This window comes from Orycteropus afer, unplaced genomic scaffold (assembly GCF_000298275.1).
Source record: "Orycteropus afer afer isolate SDZICR_OR568_19922 unplaced genomic scaffold, OryAfe1.0 scaffold00941, whole genome shotgun sequence".
In the NCBI taxonomy this organism is placed as follows: Eukaryota; Metazoa; Chordata; class Mammalia; order Tubulidentata; family Orycteropodidae; genus Orycteropus; species Orycteropus afer.
In genome coordinates this window covers 271,284-277,418 of record NW_006922528.1, presented here as the reverse complement: position 1 = coordinate 277,418, position 6,135 = coordinate 271,284, and positions in this window count along the sequence as shown.

Genomic DNA, 6,135 nt, shown 5'->3' with positions numbered 1-6,135 from the left:
AAAGTTTTAATAAATACTGACACCTAGTAAATATTATTAGGAGGGTTGTTGTAGGTTCTAGTTCCAGCTTTGTGACACCATGTACAACAGAAATTGAAAAAAAAAAAAAAAAAAAAAAACCTGCCTGATCCTACACCATCCTCACAACTGTTGCCAGGTTTGGGCCCATTGTTGCACCCACCGTATCAATCCATCTCTTTTAAATTCTTCCTCTTTTTTCAGACTTTCTTTTTTCTCTAGGGAATTGTCCTACCTGATATCATGTCCAAAACATGTGAGACAAAATTTCATTGTCCTCACTTCTAAGAAGCATATGGTAGTACCTTTTCTAAGACAGATTGTTCATTCTTGTGGCACTCTATGCTATCTTGAATAGTAATTGCCAGCATCATGATTCAAATATATCAGTCCTTCTTCAGTTCTCCTTGTTGATTGTCCAGCTATTGCATGCACATGAGGTGATTGAAAAGACCATGCCTTGTATCAGGTACACCTTGTTTCTTAAACTAGGACCTCTGCTTTTTAACAGTCCTTAGAGGACTTTTTTTTTTTTTGCAAATTTGCCCAGTGCAATATGTCTCTTGACATCTTTATTGCAGCTTCCATGGACATTATAAATCCAAGGAAAATGAAATCCTTGACAACTTCAATATTTTCTTCATTTTCTGTGATGTTACTTACTGGTCTATTTGTGAGGATTTTTGTTTTCTTTATAATGATGTGTAATCCATACTCATGGCTGGAGACTTTGATCTTCATCAGTAAGTGCTTCAATTTTTTCTTGCTTTCAGCATGTAAAGTTGTGTCATCTGTTTGTCACAGGTTGTAAATAAGTCTTCCTCCAATCCTGATGTTGAGTTCCTCTTCATGCAGTCCTGATTCTCAGATTATTTGCTCAACATACAGACTGAATAAGTATGGACAAGGATATAAACTTAACACACATCGTTCCTAATTATAACCATTCGATATCCCTTTGTTGTTTGAATGCCAGACTCTTATTCTAGGTACAAGTTCTGCTATGAACACAATTAAATATTCTGTAATTTCCATTTTTCACAATGTTATCCACAATATCAAATGCTTTTGTATACTCAATAAAAACAGGTTTCTTTAATTCTCTACTTTCAGCTATGATACATCTGACATCAGAAATTGTAAGCCTTCTTTTATACTCTCTTCTGAATTTGGTTTGATTTTCTAACATTTCTCTGAAAGCACTGCTGCAACAGTTTTTGAATTATTTTCATAAAAACTTACTTACATTAATGATACTGTTCAATAAATATTGTCTTCCATTAGATCACTTTTCTATGGGAGGGGCACAGATATAAATATCTTCCTGTCAATTGGCCAGCTGTCTTCCAAATTTCTTGGCATAGACAGTGAGCACTTTCAAAACTTAATTGAAACATTTCAACTAATACTCCATCAGTTCCTGGATCCTTGTTTTAAGCATATGTTTTCGGTGCAGCTTGGGCTTCTTCCTTCAGTAACATTAGTTCCTGATCACATGTCACTTCCAGAGATGGTACAAAATCAACCAATTATTTTTGGTACAGTGTCTCTGTATATTTCTTCCATCTTCTTTTGATGCTTCCATTGTCATTCAATATTTTGCCCATAGAACAGTTCAATTTTGCAACTTGGGGCTTGAATTTTTTCTTCAGTTCTTACATCTTGAGAAGTTCTCAGTTTGTTTTTCCTTTTTGGTTTCCTGACTGTTTTGTTCTTTTTTTTTTTTTTTCGTATTTCATTATAATAAAATAAAGTTTATCATTGTCTTCCTGAGCGGGTTTTTTTTTTTTTTTTTTTTTTTTCTTCTTCTTAGTGCTTAGCTACTCTATCTTCAAAAGCAAGTTTCAGAAGCTCTTCATTTAGGTCTTTTCTGTCTTTTCAACAATTTTATATTTTCCTCATATATGATGTGCTTGACATCATTCACAACCTATCTGGTCATTAGTGTTCCATTCATCAAATCTATTCTTGATATGGTCTCTAAATTCAGGTGGGGTATAGTCAAGGTCATATTTTGCTTCTGGTTGACGTGTTTAATTTTCTTCACCTTTAACTTGAACTTGCATATTGCTAATTGCTGGTCTTTCTGCAGTCAGCCACTGGCCTTGGTCTGATTGCAGATGTTGAGGTCCTTGATCATTTCTTTCCACAGACAAAGTAAATTTTATTCTTGTATATTCCATCCAGCAAGGTCCACATGTATAGTTGCCACTTATGCTGTTAGGAAAGGTATTTCCAATGAATAGGTCCTTGGTCTTGCAAAACTCTATCACACAATGTGCAATGTTATTTGTCTCACCAAGATTATGTTTGCCAATCACAGCCTTCTTCTTTGTTTCCAATTTTCACATTCCAATCACCAATAATAAGCAATGCATATTGATTGCTGTTTGATCAATTTCAGATGGCAGAAGTTAGTAAAAATCTTTAATTTCTTCATCTTTGACATTAGTGTAATCTGTATAAAATTGAATAATTCTCATATTAACTGGTCTCTCTCAGCATAAAGATGTTAGCACACCACAGACAGCACAGCATTATATCTCTAGAATGATCTTAAAATGTTCCTTTTGATGATGAATGAAATGTCATTCCTCCCTTATTTATCATTCTTGCCATAGTAGGTCATGTTGCTGTTGTTAAATGGCATCAAATAGGCTTCAACTCATAGCAACCCTATGTACAACAGAAGGTAACACTGCCTGGTCACGTGCTATCCTCACAGTCCTTGCTATTTATGAGCCCATCATTGCAGCTACTGTGTCAATCCATCTTTTTTGGGAGACCTTCCTTATTTTTGCTGATCTTCCACTTTACTAAACACACTATCTTTCTCCAGGTAGTGGTCCCTTCTGACAAAATGACCAAAGTATGTGAGATGAAGTCTGGCCATTCTGGCTTCCAAGGAGCATTCCTGCTGCACTTTGTTCAGGACAGATTTGTCCTGTCCTAACAGTCTTTCTGGAGGTCCATGGTACTTTCAATATTCTTCACCAACACAAAAGCTCAAAAGCATTAACTCTTCTTTGTTCTTCCTCAGTCATAGTTCCACTTTTATATGCATATGAGGCCATAGAAAATAACATAGCTTGGACTTGGCACACCTTAGTCTTCAAAGAGACATCTTTGATTTTCAGCACTGTAAAGAGGTCTTTTGCAGTAGTTTGTGACTGTGCAATATAACATCTGATTTCTTAACTGCTGCTTCCATGGGTGCTGATTGTGGAGTCAAGTAATATGAAATCTTTGATAACTTCAATCTTTTCTTAATTTATTTTGATGCTGTTTACTGGGCCAGTTGTGAGGATTTTCCTTTTCTTTATGTTGAGGTGTAATCCATACTGTAGACTATAGTCTTTAATGTCCATCAGATCATCTTCACTTTCATCAAGCAAAGTTGTGTACTCTGCATATCACAGTTTTTAATGATTCTTCCTTCAATCCTGATGATGCATTATTCTTCATATAGTTGAGGAGCCATGCACATACAAGGAAAACCAGTTAGTAATACTACTATCAAATTTATTCACAGATTACTAAAGCCATAGATGAGGAAATTGGAAGATTTTTACCAACCTCTGCAGTCTGAAATTGACCAAACATTCAATCAAAATGTATTTTATTTTACTGGTGATTGGATTGCCAAGACTATGTGAAAGAAGGAAACCAAAAAGGATCACCAATAGTTTGATAATTCAGCCTTGGTGATAGATATGATGCTGGAGATCATGTGATAGAATTTTGCAAGACCAATAACTTATTCATTACAAATAATTTTTTCAACAACATAAAGAGTGGCTATACAGGTGGAGTTCACCAGATAGAATGCACAAGAATGAGATGGACTACATCTGTGGAAAGATATGATAGAAAATTCAATATCTTCAGCAAAATAAGGCCAGAAGCTGACTGTGGAACAGACTGTCAATTACTCATATGCAAGTTCAAATTGAGGCAGAAGATAATTAAAACAAATCTGCAAGAGCCAAAATATGACCTTGATTATATCCCACCTGAATTTAGAGATTATCGAAAGAATTGATTTTATACATTGAGCACCAATGGTCAAAAACCAGACTAATTGTGGGGTGATTTCAAGAGCATCATACATGAACAGAGCAAATGGTCATTAAAAAGAGAGGAAAGGAAGAAAAGACCAAAATGGATCTCAGAAGAGACTCTGAATCTTGCTCTTGAACAGAGAGATGCTAAAGCAAATGGAAAAAAATGACAGGAAAATAGAGCAGAACAGAAGTCAATTCTTATAATGAAATGTGCAAAGACCTGGGGTTAGAAAACCAAAAAAAAAAAAAAAAAGCACTTTCAGCATTTCTCAAGCTGAAACAGCTGAAGAAAAATTCAAGCCTTCAGTTGCAATACTGAAAGATTCTATGGGCAAAATATTTCACTACTGTCAAGTTGGATCTGACTAATATCAACCCCTCCTTGGGTTTCTGAGGCAGTATCATTATGGAAGTAGATTGCCCAACCTTCCTTCCAAGGAGTGGCTGGTGGGTTTGAACCACCAGCCTTCTGGTTATCAGTCAAATACCTTAGGCATTATGCTACCACAGCTCCTATTGAATGTTGCAGGAAGCATCAAAAGAAGATGGAAGGAATACACAGAGTCACTGTACTAAAAAGAATTGGTCAGTGTTCATCCATTTCAGGAGGTTGCATATGATCAAGAACCAATGGCATTGAAAGAAGAAGTCAAAGGTGCACTGGTGAAAAACAAGTCTCCAGGAATTGACAGAATACCCACTGAGATGTTTTAGCAAACAGATGTTTGCTACAGGCACTTACTTATCTATGCCAAGGAATTTGGAAAAAAGTTACCAAGCTGACTGACTGAGAGAAATTCTTATTTATTCCCATTCCAAAGAAAGTTGATCTAACAGAAAGTGGAAATTTTCTAACAATATCATTAATATCACATTCAATGAAAATTTTTCTGGAGACAATTAAAAACTGGTTGTAGCAGTATATTGACAGGGAACTCCCGGAAATGCAAACTGGTTTCAGAAGAGGATTTGTAATGAGGGTAATCATTGCTGATGTCATGGATCTTAGCTGATAGCAAAGAATACCAGAAATATATCTACTTGTGTTTTATTGACTATGCAACACATTTGACTGTATGGATAAAAATGAATTATGGAAAACATTGAAAAGAAGGATAATTCCAGAAAACTTAATTTTGCTCATGAGGAACCTGTATAGAGACCAGGAGGCTGTTGTTCAAACAGAACAAGGGAATACTGCATGATTTAAAATCAGGAAGGGTGTGTGTCGATGTGTGCCCTTTCACCATACTTGTTTAATCTGTAGTAGACCATATGTTTGTCCAATTCTGTATGGCTAATACCAGTACTTTTCAGTTCTGGTGGCCTAGTGCCTAAGGCATTTGACTGCTAACCAGAAGGCTGGTGGTTCAATACCACCAGCCACTCCTTGGAAGGAAGACTGGGCAATCTATTTCTGTGGTGATACCACCTTGGAAACCCAAGGAGGGGTAGCAATGTGTCAGATCTGACTCTACTGCAGTGAGTTTACTGAGTTTGAAACTTGAAGGACTTATCATCAGGCATTATATGAGGCACTGCTATGTTCCTATTCATAAGATTCCCGCTGGCTAATTTTTTCAGAAATAGATTGTCTTGTTCTCCTTCATAATCTGACTTAGACTGGATCTTCTGAACCCTGTCCACCATGGGTGATCCTGCTGGTATTTGAAATATTGTTGATGTAATTTCCAGCATCACAAAAACATGCAAACCACCACAGTATGATAGACTGACAGATGAGTAGTGGTCCCCATTTATTCACCTCACTTGCCCTGTTGAGTGAGTTAGCCTGAAATATATAGAAGCAATCATATGAGCTTTCAAGGGGAATAATTCTAGCTTTTGAGGATCACTTGAGTACTATTAGTCATGGAAAGTCACTTTAATAGGTAAAGTAAATCATGTACAAAATTTCAAATACATTCATGTTTTTAATTCTACATATATCCTGTCTGAGAAGCTGGACTATATGAAGAAAAATGTGGTATCAGGATTGGAGGAAGAATCATTAACAACCTGAGATATGCAGACGATACAACTTTGCTTGCTG